This window comes from Triticum aestivum, chromosome 2A (assembly GCF_018294505.1).
Source record: "Triticum aestivum cultivar Chinese Spring chromosome 2A, IWGSC CS RefSeq v2.1, whole genome shotgun sequence".
In the NCBI taxonomy this organism is placed as follows: domain Eukaryota; kingdom Viridiplantae; phylum Streptophyta; class Magnoliopsida; order Poales; family Poaceae; genus Triticum; species Triticum aestivum.
The window spans coordinates 613,826,732-613,852,157 of NC_057797.1; the positions used below are offsets into that span (position 1 = coordinate 613,826,732).

The following is a 25,426-nucleotide window of genomic DNA, read 5'->3' on the forward strand; positions in this document are numbered from 1 at the left end:
CGTGGTGGTGGTCGGGTTTCCGGTCCCTCGTCGGGGTTCGGCGTCGCTCGATGGGGCGTGGGGGCGCTAGATTTGGTTCCTTTGGTCGTCGCTCCCCGGCGTCTGGCCCCGGCTCATCTTCTGGTGTCTTGGGCGATGGGATCTTGCCTCCCCCCTCCTCCGCCGGCCCGTCCATCCCCTCCGCATCCCCAACCACCTAACCCTAGTCTTACCTGCTTCGCCTGCCATCAGCCTGGTCATTTCCAATCCCGGTGCTTCAATCCTCCTTTCTGCCTGATCTGTAGAGAGGACGGTCACCTCACAGTGGATTGTCAGAATCGTCGCAAGCCTGCATCTTTTAAACTCTTTGGTCAAGGTCTCCTTGGTTGCTCTTTCTATGCTCTCGATAGCGAGATTCCTCAGGTGGTTGTGGCCCCTACGCTCTCAAATGCTGCTATTATTTCCATCGAAGACCACAAAATCTCTCCCCAAACCCTCCTGGATGAACTTAAACTGTGGGATGACGGAGGTTGGGACTGGCAGATCCGACAGCTTTCTGAATTTGACTTCGCTATGGTTTTCCCTTCCAAGAGCAGCCTCAAAATGATCTCATCCTGCACAAGCTTCACTCTACCTCTCGACCAGCTCATTGTTTCTGTGAAGGCGGCTTCCAATGGTGCTAAACCTATCTCCCCCCTCTCGGAAAACTGGGTTCTTGTGGATGATATCCCCCCTACTTTACGCTCTGTTGAATTCGTGATGGCCTTTGGTGTTTTGATCGGCAAGCCTATCATGGTAGACCCGGAATCCCTCTCTGTTCTTGGCCCAGTTCGTCTCAAACTTTGGGCGGTGGATCCCTTGTGCATTCATGGTTCAGTCGACGTCTTTCCTTCGTCGGATGGCTTCAGGCTGCGGGTCCGCGTGGAGGGTGGCGCGAATTCCCACTCTCCTCCTCCCCATCCTCCCCCTCCGGCCGAGAACCATGGTGGAGGGGGCGATGATGCTGGCAACCTGAGCGAGGGCTCGCACCCTCACTTCACGACCTCGGAATGGGACGGAATGGGATCGGAATCAAGGGAGCTCTTCAAGGATAATGCCCCCGAAGAGCAAGGATGTTGGAAAGGATATGGTGGCAGAGAAAGTGTCTGATCAGGTTGCCCCAGTTGCCCCTCCTATTGGTACTCCTGTGTCAGGGGTCTGCTCCAACCTGCCGGTCCGTCTGGGCTCTCCGTCTCTGTCTGGCATTGAGGATCTTCCCGCCTCTCCTCCACAAGCTACGGCCGGATCCCTTCCCAAGCACAAGTCGTCTGTCCAAAAGTTCTTCGCTCGCAGCCGGGCTTCTTTGGGCACCAAACTCTCCATGGCAGGGCTCTGTCGCCGCCTGGATGCTGACATGGGTGACGCGGCGGGCCAGGCTTCTCCGGTGGCGCCACGCTCTACTCCGATCCGCTCCCCTTCCTCTACGGCGCGCAAGAGTGGTCGGATCCGCGACAGTGGAGTTCGGGTGGCTGACAAGGCGGCCCTCCATGCGGCTGCTCGCGATCTTCCAGCTTTAGGTACTCCTCAAGCCCATCCTCCATTGGTTCCTTCTAATTCTCCCTCCTCCCCTATTAGGCTTGTTTTTCCTTCTTATTCGGATGATCATTTGACAAAGGTCCTAACGGACGTTGGGATATCTCTTGACCATAATGTTGGCTCTCCTTCCTCCCTGCTTGCTCTAATTAGGGCCAATGAGGTGGCCCAGGCTGCTATCGCCAAAGCAAAAGAGATCGCGGCGGCTCCTCCTACCTCTCCGGTTGTGGTCGTGGGGGGTTCGGAGGGGGGTCCAGCTAGTTCTGCTGCCCCCCAGGTCTCTATGAAGAAGGGTGCACCTAAACGTGCTAAAACCTGCTTGGCACCCTGCAGGTCGAGCTTATGCATTAAGAACTTGTCCTTCAAATGAAAGCGCTTTTCTGGAATGTTAGAGGTTTCGGGGCTTGGGGGCACCGGGACCAAATTAAAGACGTTGTCAAGGGCGATAACATTGATCTGATCAGCTTGGTTGAAACCTTCAAATCCTCCTTCTCCCCCCCCCATGAGCTCTCTACTATTGCGGGGGCTGACCGCTTTGACTGGAACTTCCTTCCCTCCTCGGGCCACTCGGGTGGCATTCTAATTGGTTCTAAACGTGATGTTTTTGACTTTGTTACTTTTCATTATGGTATATTTTGGGCCAGTTTTGTGGTGTCCCACCGTCAACTCAATACACTTTGGGAGATAATGGTGGTCTACGGCCCGATAGACCACTCCCTTTCCCCCTTATTCCTGGACGAAATCTCTAATAAAGTCGAATCTTACACTCTCCCCCTCCTGGTCGAAGGCGACCTTAACCTGCTGCGTTCCCCGTCTGAAAAGAATACCAATAACTTCTCCTCGGTGCTGGCAGATGCTTTTAACGATTTTATTAGTTCTTGCGCTCTTCGTGAGATTTCTAGGGTGGGATCTAGATTCACTTGGACTAATCATCAGATATCTCCTATTCGCTCAGTCCTGGATCGTGTGCTCATCTGTCCAAGTTGGGACTCTCTTTTCCCGCTTGCCACTCTCAAAACAAAGGCTACTGTAGGCTCGGACCATGCTCCTCTTATTCTTGACGCGGGGCTTCAACGTGCTTTCTCCCCTCCTCGGTTCCAGTTTGATGCCTCCTGGCTTCTTGTTGAAGGCTTTGGTGACCTCCTTGGCTCTAGAATCCATGACATTCTTTCGACTGCCCGTCACTCCTTCAGTCCCATGGATGACTGGCACCAGTGCTCGTACATGCTGCGCAAGTTTTTGCGTGGATGGTCTCGCAATCATTCGGCCTAGGAACGCAGAGATAAAACCCTTCTCTTGGCCCAGATTGATGCTCTCGATTCTAGGGCCGATTCTTCTGGTCTCTCTGACTCTGAATGGGCTTTGCACTTCTCCCTTGAGCGATCTCTGGTGCAGCTTCATCATCTTAATGAAATTTATTGGCGCCAGAGGGGCACGATTAACTGGATGCTTAAAGGCGACTCCCCCACTGCCTATTTTTTTGCCATCTCCAATGGGAGGAGGCGTAGATGCCTATTGATACCTTGATGATCGAAGGGGTTAGGGTTTTAGACCAAGGCATCATCATGAGTCACATAGTCGAATTCTTCTCCTCTCTCCTCTCTGCCAAACCTGATCAGGGGTTCAGACTATCTTCTAATTTTTGGGACCAAGGGGTTAGGGTATCCCTGGAAGAAAACCTCGCCCTTTTGATACCTTTCTCTGAAGAGGATATTTTCTCCACTATTAACAAAGCGAACACTAACTCTGCATCTGGCCCGGATGGCTTCTCTATTCCTTTCTTTGAAAATTTCTGGCCCCAACTCAAGGCTCTTATCTGTGCGGTTATTCAACGATTTTGTTTGGGGATGGTGGACATCTCCAGGCTCTATGTTGTTATCTCTCTCATTCCCAAGATTAAGGGTGCAGAGCTCATTTCCCAGTTTAGACCTATTGCTCTTATTAATAACTTTGCCAATTTCCCAGCCAAGTGCTTGGCCTCTCGTCTTACCCCGGTGGCTCACCGCACTCTCTCCCCTACTCAATCTGCCTTTGTCAATGGGCGTTTCATCCTCGATGGGGTCCTCTGTCTGCATGAGATCATTCATGATATCCACAAATCAGGCAGCAAGGTTGTTATTTTTCAACTAGACTTTGAAAAAGCCTATGATTCTGTGAGCTGGGGCTTCTTAAGACAAGTGTTGTTGGCTAAGGGATTTGAAGGTGGTGTAGTTCATCGAATTATGCAGTTGGTCATGGGTGGCCATACTGCCATCTCTGTTAATGGGAAAGTTAGCAATTTCTTTAAAAATTCTAGAGGCCTTAGGCAAGGTGACCCGGCCTCTCCCATCCTCTTTAACTTTGTGGCGGCGCCCTTTCTAATATTCTGTCTAGGGTCGCAGGGGCTGGCCACATTAATCCCGTTAGCTCCCACCTTATCCCGGAAGGGATTACTCACCTTCAGTATGCGGATGACACGATTATTATGGTGGAACTTAATGATCATTGCATTGCCCACCTCAAATTTCTCCTTCTATGCTTTAAGGCACTTTCTGGTCTAAAAACAATTTCTCAAAAAGTGAAGTCATTGTCACTGGGGTCTTGGGCACCGAGGCCTTACGCGTTGCCCGCTTACTGAATTGCTCTCTTGGCGCCTTCCCTCTTAAATATCTGGGTCTGCCAGTAACCTCTGACAAGCTCTTGGCTAAAGACTTTGCTCCTACGGTGGCCAAAGTTGGCAATCGTGTCATGCCCTGGAGGGGCAGATATAATACCCAGGCTAGTAAAGTGGCCTTGATCAATGTCTGGCTTACTTCTCTCCCTATGTTCCTTATGGGATTCTATCTGCTCACTAATGGCACTCATGCTGGGTTTGATAAACATAGAGGCGCTTTTTAGTGGAACGCGGCTGATAACAAAAGCAAGTATCGCATGATCAAATGGGACCTTATTTGCAGACCAAAAAGCCTTGGGGGGCTGGGTATCATTAACACTTTAGTCATGAACAAATGCCTGATCATCAAATGGTGGTGGAAGATCATGACCATTACCTCGGATAAGCCTCTTTGGTACAACATCCTCAAAGCTGAATATTTCCCTTCTTCTAGTCCAATGTTTGCCCGTGCCTCGGGGGTCTCTCAGTTCCGAAGAGACCTCGTTAAACTTAGGCCTATTTTCCAAGGTCTCGTCAAGTCTGTTGTTCACAACGGCAGATCCACTAGATTCTGGCTTGATTGTTGGTGCGGTTCGACCATGCTGGCAAATTCTTTTCCTGTTCTTTTTTCTTATTGCCCTGACCCTGAGATTTCAATCTTTGAGCTCGCTTCCACTAACTGGGATCTGCAACTGCGTCGCTCTCTCTCCTGAAGAGTTGGTTGACTGGGAGCGCCTTGTTGCCTTCTTCCCTATGCTCTCAGAGGAGGAGGACACGGTGGTCTGGCACCACTCCCCCTTTGGTCATTTTTCTGTGAAATCGTTATATGGTAAGCTGATTTCTGGGTCCACCACTTCCAAATTCAAGTGGATCTGGAGGGCTCGTATCCCTCCTAAGATTAAGATTTTCCTCTGGCAAGCCTCCTGTGGGCGGTTGCCGGCTGGTGACCAGATCCGCAAATGTAACGGTCCTGGGTCTGATCGCTACACCTTGTGTGGGCTTAGAGAAGACACGATGCATATTTTCTTTAACTGTGTGTTGGCTAAATTATTCTGGTGTTGTATCAGATCTTGGTTGCATGTTCCCTGGAGACCGTCCTCCTTCTCTGATCTTCGACTCTTGGCCAATAACTTGGTTGGGGCCCAGAGAAGAATATTTTGGGTGGGCTTGGCAGCGATGTGTTGGACCCTTTGTACGACAAGAAACAAATATACTATTGAACATGTTTTTTCTGCTAAACCTGCTGATTAAGACTTGCATATTCTTGCAGCAGTGGAGATTATTGACTAAAGAGGAGGACAGGGATGCATTCAATATGATGATATCCAAGATTCAGGCTTCTGCTATCTCCCTTTCTCCAGTTCAAGCCGGCAATTAGGAGTTGTTGGCCCGGTTGTTGTTGTCTTTAGTCCCTCCGGCCTGTGTGTCGTGTACTGGCCTGGGAGCCATGTACATTCTACTTTAGCTTATGCGGTTCTGGTTGATACTCTGTGTGTGCTATGTGGTTGGTTGTTGTGGTCTGTTATGACTTTGTCTGGTGGCTTTATTTATAAAGTCGGGCTCTGGCTTTTTCTTAAAAAAGAATAAAAAGAATATCGAGCTCTCGGCTGTTTGCAGGTTCACACTTCAAGAGAGAGAGAGGGGGGGGGGGGAGGGAGAGAGAGAGAGACGATTGTGCACGGCAGGGACGGATGGCCGCCGGCTACCAGTCTACACCTACCAGTAAAACAAACTCCGCCACGTGCCAATGTCGTTTACTCGTCTTCTATCTAATACCTCGAAAAAACACCATCTCGACCGAGTTAACACAGACGCACAGTGAAACAGTCACTCGGATGAGACCGAACTGCACCTCAGCACATGCATCCATGTCTGAATGTATGCACCAGCCGGTGGAACCGGATCTGGATGGCCCGAGCCACTGTGCATGGGGACGAAGATCGATCGGAATCTTCGATCTACGGCAGCTTTTCATCTCTGCATTACAACACCACGGCGATCGCCTGCTGCCAGGTAGACACGGCGAGGCGAGGATGCGCGCTGTCGGTCGCACAGACCATCGGTCCGATCTCTTTCTTACTGCCTCACAGGAGCCAGCCATGCCGGCTTTGTATAACTGCCACTGGGGGAGGCCTGACTGTGCGAGTTGAATACTCGCTTCAGGCTTTACGTCTGGTAGCTAGATCGGCAGCTTGTGATTTAACCTGTCCCAGTAAAACGCTCTGCATTCGCGGCTTTGTAGCCAGGTTTACTGACGACTTGGCATGCATAGCTGCTCGCGATGATTACGGTATTGAGGAATTCACTCAAGACAGTAGAGTGGTGCAGAAAATGACTTGTCATATATTCAGACGTTCAGAAATTCGAGAAATTGGAGCGGTGCAAACTGTCAAACACATTATTTCTTTGTTTTGAAGCAGGTGCATTCTTGAATTTATTCATGTGTTAGTGACCGTGACCGATTTATTCCTTTTCTCAGACGAAATTCAAGACACCTACAGTACTACTGAATGGCTGATTGATCGCATATATTCCTCCAATAAATGGCCTGTTTTGTGTTCTTCTTCCTCAGATATTGGCAAAGAAAAAAAAACGCACGTCTTTCTCTTCTATAGCCTGAAGAGAAAGAGAAATCTCCTCTCGTGGCCGCACGATCGTAAGGCATATCAGGCATCCACAATTCCGCACAAAGATAATGTACGACGAACTGCATGAATCCATGGTGGATCGGCGACTGCACTGCGCGCATGATTTGCCGTGCATGCATGCATGGTAGATGGCGGGGCGCTCATTGAAATTTCCTTCTACCCCACGCCACCCCACCTCATCATGAATTTCACATGTGCCCCTGTAACGAGCGCATGCATCCGCTAGCTACTGGCACAGCCACAGCAGTACCACCTCATATGGATGGCGCCATGAATGAGTGAATGGGAGCCAACCGGGCGGTAGCTGCCTACGCACGTACAACACGGCGGACGGTGTAGCTTTGCCGACTATGGTATATTTAGGCGGGAACGCGTAGCTCTTTTCAGCTACGGGTTCCTTGAGCGACAGCGAGCGTCGACGGCCGTTGAGCCGTAACAGTGGCCAGCGGCACAGTACATGCTGCCTATCACGACGGAATTATGACCATATCAAGCTTTTCTTTTTCTTTTTCTTTTCTTTTCTTGGGGGGGGGGGGGTGTTACCGGTTGGTTGGTATTCATGGCGAGGGAGGCCTATTGATTAACCTCTGCCAGCCGGCCAGGGCCGGCCCTGGGGGTATGGCGGCGGGGCGACGGCCCAGGGCCAGGCGAGGAGGGGAGCCCATGACAGAGTATATATCTATATTATAGCCTAGCAAAAAATAGGTAAAAATAATACAAAAGAACTAGAGAAAAGAAATAAGATGGGCTAGGCCCATCAGATAGCTAGCAAGCCATCGCTGATCGATTAACGAACGCGAAGTCGCGAAGCGACATCATGACTCACGCCAGTTGGCAGACAGACGACTGCTCGTTTTCCTTTTCCTTCGTAGGTTAGGTTTGTCAGGCGCCGTGCCGCCCGTCGGCCTCCTCGCTCCGTCGCTCGGCGCCTTGCCGTGTCATCCTCGCCTCGCCTGCCGCTGGCCCGCTGCCCGCTGGAGCTGCACGCGCGGCGCGCCACACGACAGTCCAGCAACCCAGCGGCCCGGCCATCCGGCATCCGGCAAGGCGGCACCGCGGCAATACGTATACAAGTATACATCCGACTGGCGACTACAAGTCTTGAAGTCTGCAACGCGGCCGTCCCCAATCCCAAAAGTACGTTTGAATGTTTTCATCCATGTTCCTCAGTTCCAGTCCATCCCCCAAACCCTAATTTGACAATTTCAGTACTTTATTTATTCTTTATTTAGTATTTAATTACGTATTCAACTATACATCCATGATCCATCCTCCAATTTCAGTATGCATGAAGTTTTAAATTTTCTAATTCAATCAATCATTTTTTTTGTCATTCTATGTACATGTCTAGGGTTCCAATCATCCGATGTATAAATTCCTAATTCTTTGTATCCTCTTTTGATCTTTTCTTCATGATTTTAGGACATTAGCCTGCCATGTTACCTAAGAAAAAGTAATTGTCGGGTGCTAAAACAAGAAGGAAAAAGAAAGAAAGTGATCCGAAAATTCTACCATTGAAGGATTCTTTGAATAAGTTCTTTACATCTTCAAGCAATGTTTATGTCATTGAAGAACAGGGGCAAGAAACTACTCCCGAAGAAACCTTTTTTGAAGCACTGAAGTATTATTGTTGTCGATGGAGTCAGTCTAATTTGGTTCTTATTTGAGGTAATTAATCATGTCATGTTAGTTTCATTTTGCGATTTTTTAGTATTATTGTTGTTGATGGAATCAGTTCGAATTTGATTATTATTGTTCTCTACGAAGTCATTTGAATTATTATAGTCAAATTTTAAACTAAAGATGTGTGACTAAAAGTTACTCTTAATAAGTCATATATATATAACGCACACGCATACATATATATGGTCTTAGGATTTAGAGGCACATGTTGTCGAGTTGGCCTAGGGCCTCCCAAAACATAGGGCCGGCCCTGCAGCCGGCCGGCCTCTCCGACGCATGCTAGCTTGCAGGTAGGACGACTGGCGATTAGTCAGGGGCCCGGCCAGGCGCGCCCAAGGATGAAAAATGGATGCAACGTACCGCAAAGTCATTTTTACCGGAGCCAGGAGCTACCGGTGGCCTTGCAACCAATGGTGTACTGACATATATAAAGTTGTGGGACCATATGCATGTATATATGAAAGTATTTGGTGGATAGCACCTCTTGTATTTCTGATTTTAGTCAAATCAATGTCAGGATAATGCAGTACCTTTTTACAGAGCTAGTACGCATGCATGCATGCAGCATCTCTCTTCAACATATTCATACATTTTGAACGCCGATAAGTGTCACACGTGTGAGCGTTAGGGGGTCTGTCCACACATTTTGTGTGGTGTATAAAAGGAACAGCCCACACACCTACGTGTGGACAAAACAAGTAATGCCTACACACCTCTTTTTCCCCCTCCCGATCCTTCTCACACGCGTGCGTGTGGGCGAAATAGATAACGCCCACACGTCCGGTACGTCAGGCCTCGTACCTCGTGGTCCCGCACGCCACGCGTGACAGTCACCGCGCGTCCCGCAGTTGCCATGGTCCAGACACTCGTCCATGTTCGTTTAATTGTAGTTGCCATGTCGCTGAACTTCGGTTGCCATGTCGGACAACTACAGTTGCCATGTTTGCTTAATTGCAGTTGCCATGTATAGTCTGGTCTACTGCAGTTGCCATGATTTCAAAATTTTAGGAGTTACCACCCACTAACACTAGGCAGTTACCATGTAGCACTACAAAAAAGGCATGGCAAAAAAACATGTTCGGGTAAAAGAGAGACTTGTCATGTGCTCACAAGCACGATAGGGAAGTTCCCATGTAAAAAGAAAGAGTTGCCATCTTCTTACGTGCACGCTAAGGCAGTTGCCATCAAGGTTGTCAGAATCGCGATTCTGTTATACGATTCTACGACTTTACGATCCAAACTAACCCCTATGATTCTACAATTTTAGTTCTTAGAATCTACGTTTCTACGATCCTGATAGTGAAGATTCTACGATTTGCGATCCTACCATTGAGGCTCCGATCCGATTCAAAATCACAATTTTGACAACCTTGGTTGCCATGTACCATGCAAAAACACATGGCAACTCGGGTAAAAGAGAGTTTCCATCTGCTTACAAGCAAAGTTAGGGCAGTTGCCATGTACCCTGCAGAAACACATGGCAACTGCCAGCTTTGGGTGTGGGTGAGTAGATGATGAGGACATGGCTACCACAGTTACACCAATATCCCCTGCTGTTTTACCTCTTGAAACAATTGTTAGAGCTCGCATACGCCAATTAAATTATCAGGTACTTTCGTTTCTTGGTAATGTTTCTAGTGTTCATGAGAATATGATGTTGCCTAACTTAGATACATTTATGTTGCTTGCAATTGAAGGGCCTAGCACGGACAAGAATGATGAACATTGGAGCATCGTCAAGCACCGAGATGAAGGTGCGTGCGAAGAGAACAAGAACGGGGGTTCAAGTGGAGATTTCCGGACTTTGAAGCCATCATGATGACATACAAGAAGATGGACGAAATATACAAGATGGCCTTTCATAAATTTCGTCCATAACTTATTATTGGTGTTGCGCCACCTTATTTGGACCAGGCCCATGTAATCTCTTTTTAGATTCCATATTGTAGGGGAAACGACTTAGGAGGTGTTTTAGTCCCACCTTGCCTAGGGTGGATGAAATCCTCTCTCTTTTCCCTATAAATATAGTCTTTAAGTCATTGTTTAGACTTGGGTTTTATTTAGTTAAAAGTTAGCCATCACTGCAACTTCGTGTACTTCATTTGTGTCCAACGACCAGACCAAGACCGCTTATGAAACCCCACTTTTATCAATACTTCATCCATATTCGCAATATTCAGATTGCTTAATCATATTCTTGCTTGTTCTTCGATTGCTTGCAGGAATAGACCTTCGTGGTCAGGTTGATCGTGCTCTGGCGGGGTCAATAACCTCTCGGAGTTGGTTTAGCGGTTGCTAAGGCGCAACGGCGTGCACGTTTGTAGTTGGATCGTCAAAGTCGGCTCCACCAAATCGATAGTTATCATCTCATCGAAAGATCGGGACCCTCGCCTCTATCAGTAGACAAGCGTGTGGGCGAAGTGATAAACGCCCACACCCCAGCCCCCTCTGCGTGCGTGAAAACTGGTGTATGGGCGAATTGCTAAACGCCCACACACGAACCCCCCGTGTGATGAAAAAGGACGTGTGGGCGACCGGATGAATGCCCACACACCAGCTTAGTCCTACGTGGCACACAAAAACTGCTAGAACGCGCCAAGATTCGTGCAGAATTGGTTGGACGAGGATCCATGCATGTGGGCGAGTTGCCAGACGCCCACACGTGTGGGCGTTAGTGTTTTCGTACATTTTCTCTTTGTTTAAAATTTTAGATGCCCAATATGTTCAACAGTAATGATTTATCACTGAAATTTCTTATGTATTCAAATTCCTGAACATATGATCTTTAGAACAAGACCAATCTTGAATATATTCAAACTAATTTAATTTTTGTTATTTCAATCATATCAAATTTTCAATTTCACTCATTTCAAATTTACTTATTTGAAATAATTGTAATTGGTATTGAAATGATTGAAACCGTTTTCTGAAGAAAAACAATCATGCATATGAAACATATTTCAACGTGAACTAGTTATTTCAAAGATGCGACACTAGTGATTTTTTTTTTGAAATGACTAAAATCAGGTTTCTGAAATAAGTGAAATACGTATTTTTTAATTCAGTGAAACCATTGTTTTGAAATAAGTGAAATTGTATTTTTATAAATGAGTGGAATCTGTTTCATGAAGCAAGTGAAATTGTTTTTTCAATTCATAACTTTTTGGATTGTGTGAAATAGGTTTTGGAAATATGTTTCAAGATATTTCATCAATACGAAGTGAAATTAGTATTAGAGATTTTCTTTGTAAAGAGTTAATCAGTTTTCCAAATCAGTGAAATGTGTTTTTTCAAACTAGTGAAATACTGATTTTGGAATGAGTGGAATTATATTCTTTGATATAAGTGAAACAGTAAAAGTACTTTTTGAGATATGTTTTGTAGTGAGTAAAAACTGTTCTCCAATTCAATGAAATGCTTTTCTTCAAATATTCTTTGAAATGAGTGGAATTATATTCTTTGAGATATATTTTGTAATGAGATATATTTTGCAATCTGTTTTTTGGAACAAGTGAAATATAGCTTTTCAATTGAGCTAGTGTAATGTGTTTTCCGAAATGAGCGAAATAAGTTGTTTCAAAAAAGTGGAATAAATCTTTTTGGTGCGAAACAGCTTTTTTCAATGGTCGAAACTGATTTTTCTACTGAGTGAAATACATTTCTATTTCTTTTTGTAAATAAGAAGTGGAATTAGTTTTTGAGACATACTAGTTTGTAATGAGTGAAATTAGTTTTTCAAATCGGTGCAATGTGTTTTTTCAAATTTGTGAAATACTTATATTGAAACGGCTGAAACTATATTCTTTGAAATGAGTGAAACATTTTGGGAATATTACTTATTCAAAAATATTCAAATTAGTTTTCTGAAATTAGTTCAAAAATTGAAATATTTTTTATGAAATACCGAAACATTCTTATGTTTTATGAAAGTTATTTGAAAGATAATTGAAATATGTAAAATAAAAAGTAGTTTAAATATATCCAAGATTGATCTTGTTTTGAAGGCCTTGTCACCAAATATTCGAATATATAAAAAGTTTCAAAAATGAACATTTGTTTCGAAACATATCAAGTATTGAAAATTATGAGGATGAAAATTAATCCATGTGAGATGTATGGGAATAGGGACTGCATGCATGCGTCGTTCGTCTCCACTCTAACTCTCTCTCTCCTCTGTAAAAAGGCTGAAAAAGACATGCAGTTCAGTCTTGTCAGTTGTATTCAACTAGTATAGTAGAGAGAATCAATTTACAAGTTTATACGAAGTCAACGGAATGCATCTTGAGAAAGCTGATGGATGGTGGATAGCCCACCGATACATCCCGCCACCGGTAAATGTACTTATTCGTGCAATGTACTCCCATGGCGTTTTGAGTTCTACTTCTCCTACAGTGGTGTGGAGTCCATGGACGGACGGACGCGCGCGACGACTCGTGACTTGTGACGTGAGTCGCTTTGTGGTTCTGCACCGATCGAGGAGGCTACATTGGCAAGAAAGCCATCATGGACTGAGTAGCTCTGCAGCTGGTAGAGGTAGACATTCTCGAGTTAATTTTCACTGCTACGTTACTATGTGTAGTGTACTAGTAGTGTGGTCACGACTGAGAAGAAGATCCTTCATTTCAATTTTTGACTGATGTGGTACTGTTAGTCTGGTGATTTTCCTCATCTTGGGATTAAATGGACATTAACTCCGGTTTTAACTACGGAGTAGTGGGAGTACAAGTCGATCGTTTTCTCGCCGGCAGTACTGAGATCAAGCTGTCTGCTGTCCGTGCTCCATGTCCTGGTTTATTAGTAACACTGGAGCACGCATAGATCGTCGGCCGGGCAAACTATCTAGACCCCGATCGAGTCTCCTCAAACAGAATCCATTGTCACTCTCATGGACATCCACATCTCTCGCTCGACGGTGCGGCATCCTTTGAGCCAGAACGAGGGGGTAGCATCCCTCTTCGGCAAGGGAGAAGAAGGGCAACCCCTTCTTAATGCGGCGCTTCATCTCCTCTAGTTTAGGTGCCTGAAGTTTGGGTTGTGTTGTGAGATGTGTTTCCAGGATTCTTGTATCTTTCGATATATTTATGTTTTTTTTCTTTGTAAGTGGAGTTGGGCGTTGTGCTCGTTTTTTGTAATCCTGACCAGTTGATGGTTTGTTAATTCAAAGTCGAGCTCATTTCAAGCCTCATTTCTTTGAAAAATGGGTGCGAATGTTTTTGTAGCTAAATACGTGGCAAGTGGCAAAACTCTTTTTTAGGGAAATGTTGCTTATTTATTCAGTGTTCATAGCCCCTTCAACGGCAATGTCTGAGCTAACACACTCCGGCGCCACATGGAACCAAGTTTTACACAACGACTTACATCAACCCTCCCTAGCTAAGCTATGTGCAACCCTATTCGTGGAACAATGCACCCAGACAACTCTAGAATCTTGAAACTAAGCTAGTAGTTCCTTGATCTCTTGAAACTGAGCTAGAAGTCACAAAACTCTTGAAGTAGCTAGAGAAACGAGAGAGAGAGAGAGAGAGAAAAAAAACAAGCAGGCATGCAGGTCTCACTAACGTGCGTCGTCCGAATTTCTAAAAGGCCATGACGATGAGGCCTTCTCTTTCGGGAGAGCTCCATTCTGCCGTTGTGCCTACTCGATCTCAAGCCGAACAGATGAGCATGAGCCGCTCTATCTGTAGCCTCGCAATAATAGGCGGCGTTAGGGCCGGTACGCGTGATGGCACGTGATTCAAGACAGGTGCCGACGCCCGAGAGCGAGAGCCAAGTGGCCAGCGTTGCACGCCAAGGCGCCCCATTTAGCGCCCAACCATAGTGTCTCTCCCGGTCCATGCATCGACCCCTTTCAACTCCTCATCGGAGTCCATCGTGTTTGCTTCAAAGTAAAAGAAAAAACAAGAACGTCAAGAAATTTCAGTGTCACATTTGAATGAATAGTTGCCGTGCGCATTGTCCGCCATGGATGCCGCCGACAAGGCGACAAGGGCGCAGGTACCTGGGTAGCGGTCGGATCCGACGAAGTGCACTGGTTGTGTAGGCCAAGACGAGCAGGTGCGTGAGTGGAGCGGCATAGTGGACGAGGAGGGCAGGATTTGTGAAAATACTGGAGCCCTAGGTGGGTTTTGGGGGTGGGTGTAGGGAGTTGGAGTCCGTCGTGATGGATGTCCGGACTCCCCGGAGCTCCCCCGGTTTAGGGTCGGTCTATGGGATTTTCGGACATCCAGACCGGTCAGGCCTGATTTGATTATTTGCTTTAGATGGCTAAAAGTGTCCAGAGACAACCTAATAGACATTTACAGGTGTTTTGATGATCCGCGTCGATGATACCCTAGCACCGGTTTAATTGCGGAGCACTCATACTTAGTAGTACAAGTCGTTTTCTTGCCGGCAGTACTGAGATTAAGCTGTTCGTGCTCCATATCCCCGTTTAGAAGTAATAACAACTGCACTGGAGCACACATAGATCGTCATCAGACAATTAAACTGGCAAGAGCCCGATCGAGTCTCTCCAAACAGAATCCGATGTCACTCTCATCACATGAACATCATCGTATGATCCGTGCATGGGTGCAAATGAGTTGGAGAAACGAGAAAAGAAAAGAAAAACAACGAGGTTGACACCCCGGCCGGACCTGCGCCGTCTGAATTTTCTGAAAGACCGCGACGACGAGGCCTTCCATTCCGGCGCCGTGCCGGCTCTCAGGTCGATCAGATGAGCCGATCTGTCTGCAGCCTCCGGCCAATAATAGGCAGCCAGCGTCCCCATCGCGTGCGGGCCGGCACGTGGTCCGAGGCAGGAGCCGACGGCCGAGAGCGAGAGCCAAGTGGCCGGCGTCGCACGCCAAGGCGCCGCATTTAGCGCCCCCCAACTACCGTGCCATCCATCGACCCGCTTTCGCCTCATTTAACGCGATCCGTTTGGGGTGGTCCTAGTTCCTTCCTCCCTCCTCCGCTAGCTGTCTCCCGCCCGCTAACCCACTTACCCTCCTTAACTCCGCGCTCTGAGTGAGTGAGGGTGCGAGACAGCTAGTGAGAGTTCAGTCTGGCCTCTGGCCGCTATAAGAGGACGCAGAGGGCGTTCGCCACCTTTCGTGTCCACGACGTACGCGCCTTGCCAAGTCGCAGCCACCCACTAGAGCTCGCCAGTTCCATAGTTACTACTCGTGCGGCACGAGTCGTCGCGCCCAAGTCCTCTCTGGCCACTTAGCTATGGACGCTTGCTCCCCGGTCCTCGTCGTCGCGGCGCTGCTCCTCCTCCTGGGGGCCTCGGCGCCGACGGCATCCGCGGCGCGCGCCTTCTTCGTCTTCGGCGATTCCCTCGTCGACAACGGCAACAACAACTACCTCATGACGACGGCGCGCGCCGAGGCGCCGCCCTACGGCATCGACTTCCCCACGCACATGCCCACGGGGAGGTTCTCCAACGGCCTCAACATCCCCGACATCATCAGTACGTCTCCACCGTGCCTCCTCTCATCTAGCTCAGCTAATCACGACATGCCTCTCTCTCTTTAATTTGCCGAGAGATCGCGCAGTTCTTGACATTGCCACATGCTTGATCAGGCGAGTACCTCGGGGCAGAGCCCGCGCTGCCGTACCTGAGCCCCTACATGCGCGGCGAGAACCTGCTCGTGGGCGCCAACTTCGCGTCCGCCGGCGTCGGCATTCTCAACGACACAGGCGTGCAATTCGTAAGCTCCCACGCACGCACGCTTGAATCATGTGGGTATTCTATAATAATGCAGCGGACATGACAATGTTGTACGTGTGCGTGCAGGTGAACATCATCAGGATGGCGCAGCAGCTGCAGAACTTCCAAGACTACCAGCGGAGGCTGGCGGCGTACATCGGCGAGGAAGCGGCGAGAGAGCGCGTGAGCCAGGCGCTGGTGCTCATCACGCTCGGCGGCAACGACTTTTACCTGGTGCCCTTTTCCGCGAGGTCCCAGCAGTTCGAGATCCACGACTACATCCCCTTCATCATCTCAAGTACAAGAAAGTCCTCGTGGTAATAATTTACCTTCACTTACTTACCACTAATTAATTCCCAAATTTTCTGCTCCAAAACATACTTGCATTTGTAAAAAAGAAAGTGCACTCCATCCAAAATGCCCAAGATGTACTAAAACATGCTTCAGCATAATCCAACAAACATGATTAGTTTTACAAAAAACATGGGGAAAATTTCTCAGGACGTTTTCTGTCTTCTATTTTGTCAGTATAGTGTACAAGAGTGGTAGGCCTAAAATTCCCAAAATTAGACAGGGAAACGAAATGCTTGCTGCATGCCGCACGCTGTCTAGAACAGTAGTGGAAAGAGATGAGTGTGTAGGCTGCAAAAATGCTAGATACACGGACTATCTCGATGGGCTTTTACGGACCAGCTGACTTGTCCTTCTTTAATTAGGCTAACTAACCTTCTTCTCCTAATTAATCGCCCCCTTGATTTTAACTGGTGGGGGTGGGCGCCAAGCCTTGTAAAACCCCGTAATAGCCCGTGGATGTAGCAATAAAACCCCGTAATAGCCCGTGGATGTGGCAAAGCCGGTGTAGGCTGCCCGCCTGCCTGCCTGATATAATGGTGAGAGAGATGGGCGGTAGCATCGGTGAACATTTGTTTGTAGTGGAGTCATTTTTGGGCGGTATGTTCAGCAGACAATAAACTGACACGGCGTGTAGTGTTCTGCACACCGAATTCAGAAAGCACACTGTTTCTGGCAAGAGTTAGCCTATGAAACGAGAGACGATTTTATTCATGGTTGATAGCCAGTTTCAGTAACTGCGTGAGACATCTGCGCTGTGAAGGCTGAGTCCAAATACAGTAAGGAATTTATTAGAGCAACTTCAATGGGGCGACCCCAACGGACGGCGCATTTGTCCGCTTTTTGTCCGTTTGGGTAGGCCGCCCACCCGCCGCCCGTCCAGTTTTGCATTTAGGTCGGCAATGTGCCCAACGCGCCGACCCATTTCATGTCTGCATTCAACTTTTAAATAAAAAAGGCCTGCGGCTGATTATGCCAGCGTTCATGTCTCATGCCGGCACCATACCAGCGCCGGCATACCGGCCTTAGAAAGCACCACAGTTCATGCTGGTGCACTCACCAGCCGGCCGGCACACATGCCAACACACAAAAAATGATGGGACTTGAGTTCGACCACGCCATCGCGGCTCCCGTGGTCATGCTGGCACACCTGTCGGCATACAAAAAAGATGGCCCCTCAACGCCATAGATCACTCGTCGTTGAACTTGAGCATGTCGGCCTGCATCTTCTCGAACCACGGCCTCTTCCTTGGCGACAAGGCGTTGAGATTCACCTTCATGATCTCCACCCCGGTCATCATGCTTGCAAGAGCCACTTCTTTCGCCTTTGTCTTGGCGTTAGCGGCCTCGATCTCTAGCATCTTGGCTTGCTTCTCCACCTCGAGCTCGAACATCTTGGCTTGCTTCTCGGCGTCAAGATCAAGCCTCCTCATTTGGATCTCCATGAAAGCATCCATTTGCTCCGCCTTGAAACGCCGGCGCTCCTCCTCTCTTGAGTCCTTCTTATTCATCATGCCGTCCACGCTTGCGATCAAGGCGTTGGTGGCCGCATCTCGCTTGTCCTCCTTCTTGGAGTTGGTCTTCCCCCGCGGCCGTGCCGGCTCGCCCTCCCCAACATCCTCCACGGCGCCCTTCCCCCCACGTGCCTTGAGCGCGGCATATTATGCCTTGAACTTCTCTTCGTCCCTGATGACCCGATAGCAATGGGAGAGGTTGAAACACTTGCCATTGTGTTGAACCTTGAATGCCTCCAAAGCTTGAAATGCCTACAAAATGTTTCCATGCAAAATGAAGACGTAAAAGGATGATCTTGATGGCACAAAAGAGGGCGGCTTGCTTGCTATCATACCATCTCTTGCACGCCGATGCCGCTCACGGGGCGGGCCTTGACACTCTCAAGGGTGGCGCAAAACTTGTTGCACTCTTGATGGATCACCCTCCACCGCTTGGAAATGGAGACCCACTCGCGCGTGCTCACAAATTGGTAAGGTGGAAACTTCTTGCGTTCATGAAACTCGCGGTGCACACGAGTCCAAAAGGTTGAATGCTTTTGCTCGGCGCCCGTCTTTGGGTCATGTCCAATGTCTCGCCAACACTCGCAAAGAAGTTTGTCCTCGGCAGCTGTGTACGCCTTCGTGCGCTTGCTCTTGCGCTTCGGCTTAGGACCGGCGGTTTGGTTGGCGAGCTCGTCCTTGAACAAAGGCTCCACTTCGATGTCGCACTCATCCTCTTCCTCTAGCCCATAGTCGTCTGGAAACTCGTGGTCGAGGGGAAAGCCGTCCAGGTCAATGCCGACTTGATCATGCATGAAGGCCGCCTAATCGGGATCATAGCCAGCGGCCGGCGTGAACGCCCCACGGCCGTCCTGGCTTTGCGTCTCCTCGGGATTGTAGCCAGCGCCCAGCGCACGACCCTCGAAGATGAGGTGTTGCATGTAGTCCTCGTCGATGGCAGACGGCATTTCCTCGAACAGGTTACGGGCGTCCGGGAGACCGCCGGCCAGCGCCTGTCGCGCGCGTTTCCTCATGCCGCCAGACGACGAGTCACCAACCACCGGGTTGGCATTGAGGTTGATGGGCGCGGGCGCGGGCGTGGAAGGCGCGACCGGGTTGCAAGCCGATGCGCGGGGTGAGCACTCCCCAGAGAGGCGGGAGGCCCGCGGGTAGACGTGGAAGCCGGGGACCGGGTTGCAAGCCGATGCGCGGGGTGAGTCGGGGCCGGTGCTGGCCGCGGCGACGACGGCTTGGACGAGGCCGTGCTGGCTAGGGTTTACCCCAAGCATGTAGAGCGCCTCCCTCATTGCCGCGGCGACGTGGGCGTCATTGGTGAACTCCTGTTGCGCGGCGGCGACAGCGGCGGCCTGCGCAGCAGCCTCATCCCTCGCGTCTGTGGCGTGCCTCCGACCCTTCCTCTTGGCCGACTCCCTTACCCGTTGTTCGGGCGTCGGCGCCTTCTTCGGCTTGGCCGCCGCGGCGGTCTTTCGCGGGACACGAGGCTTGCCTTTCCCAGAGGGGGCGACGGCGCCGGACGAGGCGAGGGAGGCGAGGCCGGCGGCGGCGTCGAGGTCGAGGTCGATGGCGTCCTCCATGGCTGGTTGGGGGGCGGGGGCGCGCGCGGGCGGGAGCGTTTTTGGGGAAAATGGTGGTGGATGCCACCGACAGACGGGCCCGAGAAGAGGAGTAGGCGCGCGCGTCCGTCTCATGTCCGCGCCGGCGCAAATCCGGCTCAGAATTAGGCCTGGAATGGGTCGCCCGCGGACGAAAAACAGACGCGCGTCCGTTTGGGTCGGTGCGTTGTGCCGTCACTTTTGTCCTCGCCGACCCAAACGACGCGGGGGACAAAATGGGGCGCTCCATTAGAGTTGCTCTTAGCTCGCACTTAAGCCCACCAGTACTGTTGGCAAGATCACTCGCATCCATTGGTACATTCTCATTTTGAGATGAGTTTCAGCCAACAGTGGTACTCCTATTTCATAATGCACAGCTAGAGACTAGGCATCATCAAATTAATAAGAGCTATGGGAACACTTAAACAACACTGTTAAACAGCGATAGGAAATGTTTTACCCATAGTATCTCCAAAGTACCGCAATATTTTACATTACGTAGAGCCACAGAGTACTCCTACATTGAAAAGCAAATGAAGGCTGGTTCGTACCAGATCTCTTTGCATTGGTGCACCTTGACATTTATGATTCATTCATAGGCTCCAGTGACAGTAGGCCTAAACATTTGGCACTACCGAGTTTCCCAACGAGTAGTACGTCTGTCTCGGCATCGTCTGGATGCAATGCATGCATGTTGGATGTTGCCACCAACCACACTGCCGATGCAATCAATATAGGCCAACCAGTGGACAGCAGTCGAGTACACGGTACACACGCGCGCACCACGCCATACGCATCTGTCATGCGTCTCTCTCCGAAGTAAAAGAGCAGCAGGCCCGCGTTTCAGTACTGTTTTTTACTGTTGTAGTACCACCCATCGAGAGGTTCTCACGATGCATTCACTCCTCCCACATGCAACAACTTGAGCAAATTACACAAAAATATCACAACTGAGGCATTGAAATCAGATTAGTATCAAAATTGATAATTTTTATGTGTCAGTACTAACTTTAAGGCGAGACGTTGCAAAAGAGGCTAAAAATGCTTTTTATACGTATTGACAGTGAAACTGACCGGTTGGGCCCGCCCGTTAGGTGCCACGCAGGCCAGTTGACGCGTGCCCGCGCGCTGACTCGGACAAGGTTGGGTCGCACCGTTTAGTCGCAGCCCGAGCCTCCGTCTCCGTCCCTGTCGCCACCGCCGTCCGGCTGTGCCGCCGCGAGCTCGAGGTCCGCTCCTCCACGACTGCGGCCCCGCTCCGGCCCCACACGCGCACCTTCCCGACCCCCGACCCACCCCACCGCGCCCGCCTCGCGCTCCTCCATCCGCTTCAGCCGCCGCGCCAACTCCTCCTCCGCCTTCGCCACCGCGGCTACCCTCCAGCCCACCTCCTCTCCCCTTCCACCGCCGCCTCCTCCTCATCCCCTTCCCCCTCCCCGTTAGCTCCCGCGTCCTGCCCCGACACCGTCTCGGCGTCCCGTGCTGGCGCCCCGGTGGCCGTGGAGCTGCCGTGCGGGATGGCCGTCGGCTCGCACGTCACGGTGGTGGCCCGGCCAACGAGGAAGGACGGGGCGGCGTCGTCGCAGTTCATGGTGGAGCTGCTCGGCACCAAGGTCGTCCAGGGGGAGGAGCCGCCCAGGATCAGAGGCGACTTCAGCGGCCGCCCCGTCATTGAGCTCAACACCTGCTACCGCGTGCAGTGGGCGCTGCCGCAGCGCTGCGTGGCACGAGCATGTCGTGGAGCTTCAACCGGCATCTGCGACATGCATACTTCTTAGAACAATTAGACTTGCAGGTGGAATTGACAATGCACAGGAGCAGGTCTGAACCCACAAAATGATTTACTCGAAACATCTAATATGTATATATAAGAACAACCGGTATACAAGTGAGATCAGCAGAGCTGTTAGTTCCTAGGTCAAAAAGAATTGACACATGTACATGGTGACAGCATCTAGCTAGTGTCAGAGTCAGCAGCTGAATTAACCAGCCACTGACCAAAATAATGAGCGAATTATGCAAGCTAACTATCCAGAGGGCCTCCAAATCAAGATCGAACTCGAACTCATCCTTGCTGTTTGATTCTCCAGAGAGCCGGGTGCTGCTTTTCAACTACCAAGCAGTCTCATTGTCATCTGGGGTTGCAGCATTGAGCGCTCCCGGACTGCTGCTTCCTCCAGAGGCAGATCATGTGCTGCGGCGACTGGTAGTGCGTGGTGTAGTAGCCGTCGAAGCAGCCGGCCTGGAAGAACTTGACGTCGTGGGAATACTCCACCAGCTGGCGAGTCCTGTCGAACTTCTGAACCCACATGCCCATGCTCACGTCTTACATCTTGAACAACGAGGTCATAGCTATCCATGAAAGGGACCAGAACAATGTCACCAAAGAACTCTGCCTCCTTCTTCAGCTCCTCGTTGACCTTTTTTTCTCATTCTGTAAAGAAGTCTTCTATTAGAGTTTGCAAAAGTCAGCAATATTACTTCAAAGTTGTAGCAATCATCCACAGGTACTTACCAGAGCGACGAAGAACCAGCCAACACTGTTAGATGATTTCCTTGTAGCAATCATCCATGACTTGCGGCCGGCCATCCACTCGGCGAAATTGTTGGCTGCAGAAAGGATGCCAATGAACAGCTCGACATGTTCAGTCGGCAGAGGTGAGGCCTTCCACCGTGCAGACATTCCCGAGTCCATTTCTCACACTTGACTGGTTCAGTCGGCAGAGGTGAGGCCATCAACTGAAATTGGAACCAATAGCAAGCAAATTCACTGATGAAATTTGTGTTGGTTTTAACAAACAAATAGCTTCAAAATTGAGATGCTACTAATAAATTTCTTAGCGAACGACGAGGAAAAAGCGAGATTGAACTGTGGAATCAAAGGACGCCCACCACCGTGACGCACGAGCCGACGACCATCCCGCACGGCAGCTCCACGGCCACCGGGGCGCCAGCGCGAGGCGCCGAGACGGTAGCGGGGAAGGACGCGGGGGCTGACGGAGAGGGGGAAGGGGATGAGGAGGAGGCGGCGGCGCAAGGGGAGAGGAGGTGGGCAGGAGGGTAGCCGCGGCAGCGAAGGCGGAGGAGGCTGCGGCGTCGATGGAGGAGGCGGAGGAGGAGTTGGCGCCGCGGCGGAAGCGGATGGAGGAGAGCGCGAGGCGGGCGCGGCGGGGCGGGTCGGGGGTCGGGAAGGTGCGCGTGTGGGGTTGGAGCGGGGCCGCAGTCGTGGAGGAGCAGTCCTCGAGCTCGCGGCGGCGCGGGCGGTCGGCGGTGGCGACGGGCACGACGGAGAAGGAGACGGAGGCGACAGCGACTAAACGGTGCGACCCAGCCTTGTCCGAGTCAGCGCGCGGGCACGCGCCAACTGGCCAGCTTGGCACCTGACGGGCGGGCTCAACCCGTCAGTTTCCCTGTCAATACGTATAAACAGCATTTTTAGCCTCTTTTGCAATGCCTCGCTTTAAAGTCGGTACTGACAAGAAAAAATTACCAATTTTGATACCAATTTGCTTCTAATGCCCTAATTATGATATTTCTGTGCAATTTACTTCAACAACTGTGGCGCTCGATCGTGCACGCACCTTCGTGTATACCACCTTCGTCTTCGTGTGTAGTCGTACTATCCATGCATGCATGCTTCGTTGCAGCTACTACCGTGTAGGGAGTAGATAGAGCCTTGCTTAGGTCGGGGGGCCATGCATATGCATGCACTTTCTTCTACGCAGTAGGAGCTGCTTGTCTTGTCTTACACCGAAAGTAACTGACTGTGTGGAAACAATTAATGGAGTGCAGCGGCTGTACGAGCTGGGCGCCCGTCGCGTGATCGTGACGGGGACGGGGATGATCTGGTGCGTGCCGGCGGAGCTGGCCCTCCACAGCCTCGACGGGTCCTGCGCGCCGGACCTCACGCGGGCCGCCGATCTCTTCAACCCGCAGCTGGAGCGGATGCTGACGGAGCTCAACGGCGAGGTGGGCCACGACGACGTCTTCATCGCCGCCAACACCAACAGGGTCAGCTTCGACTTCATGTTCAACCCGCAGCAGTACGGTACGTGCACTATCAAACGAAATTCTTTCATGCTGGCATGCAGATCAGCGAAGGAAAGAAAATTACAGTATAAGCTTGTGGCGCGATGCATGAACGATTGCAGGGTTCGCGACGGCCAAGATCGCGTGCTGTGGGCAGGGCCCGTACAACGGGATCGGGCTGTGCACGCCGGCGTCCAACGTGTGCGCCAACAGGGACGTGTACGCCTACTGGGACGCCTTCCACCCCACGGAGCGGGCCAACCGGATCATCGTCGCCAACTCCATGCACGGCACCACAGACCACATCAGCCCCATCACTACCAGAATCGCCCCCTATGCCGACGGCCAGGGCCGTCGGCATATCCCTGAATCCCGTCGGGACAGACCTATGCCGACGGCCCTCGTCGGCATAGGGTCGTCGGCAACATATACGTCGACGTAGCCCGGAAGGCCGTCGGCATAGAAAGGTCGTCGGCATAGTAGCTTTCCCGACGGGGGCCGTACATCTATGCCGACGGCTCTGGCCGTCGGCAACGTTCACATCTAACGGCGGCCGGCGTCAAGTGTGACCAATGTCTGGTCGCCACGTGGCACACCTATGACGACGGCTAGGCCGTCGGCATAGGTATGCCCCGTGGGGACTAGCCGTTACTCATGGGCCAGGGATATGCCAACGGCCTAGCCGTCGGCATATCCCTTCCTCAAGAGCTACCAGTTGCTGACACGTGGCGTCTATGCCGACGGCCTAGCCTTCAGCACAGTTTTTAAACTAAGCCGACGGCTAGGCCCCGTTTTTAAAAACTGTGCCGACGGCTAGGCCGTCGGCATAGACGCCATGTGTCGGCAACTGGTAGCTCACGCCAGCCCTATGCCGACGGCCTAGCCATCGGCATAGTTTGCATTTGTTTTTTTTGTTTTTCCTGTTTGTTTTCAGATCGATTCAATTCAAATATACAACACATATCAGCAGATATATATGATGGAAATAGACATATAGAACACATCAGGATATTATCCGGTACCATCACAACAATATATGCATAAGCATCATCACAATCATAAGCATAAGCATATAGAGAAGCACACAAGTCATCTAAAGGATCATCACCACACACAAGTCATCTAAAGAAACATAAGCATAAGCACACAAGTAACCGAAAGGCTTAAGCGCCAGGACGTCGAGCATCGCGGAGGTCGTCACCGCCAAGACTGCCGAAGCCCAGGTCGTCACTGCTAGCGGCAGCGCTACCGCCAAGACCGCCTCCGCCTCCGTCTCCGTGGATCGGAGTGGTCGGGCTCCGTGTCTCGGGAGTGCTGCGAAGACCACCGCCAACGGTAGATCCACCTATTCCCTGGATGTTGAAAAGACATATTAACGGGATATATGACTGTGTTGAAAGGCATGACATGCTTTGGGTGAATAGATTGGGGATGAACTAACCGGCGAGGGGCCAGCGTTCTGTGCTGCAAACTCCTCAAAGGTCAGCAGCACTGGTTTTGCTGGAGGACATTGTGCTGGCTGCAACTGAGGACACCTGCCGGCCGCCATATCCTGAAAAGCCTAATGCATCTGGCGATCCCTCTGCACTTGGTGTTCATAAAGCCTCTCATGCCACGCCATGGTCTCCTGGCGTGTGTACTCCAGGTAGGCCTACGGTATGACATGATGGAACTCATAAAACTACTAAATGCGGAAAATAAAGTGAGCAATGAAGATAAGAGGGAAAATACTT

At 50.4% G+C, this 25,426-nt stretch overlaps 1 pseudogene; it reads left to right on the forward strand.

Annotated features, from left to right (window-relative positions):
* Positions 1 to 15,553: 15,553 nt before the first annotated feature.
* LOC123189750 (GDSL esterase/lipase LTL1-like) lies at positions 15,554 to 24,844 on the forward strand (annotated as a pseudogene).
* Positions 24,845 to 25,426: the final 582 nt, after the last annotated feature.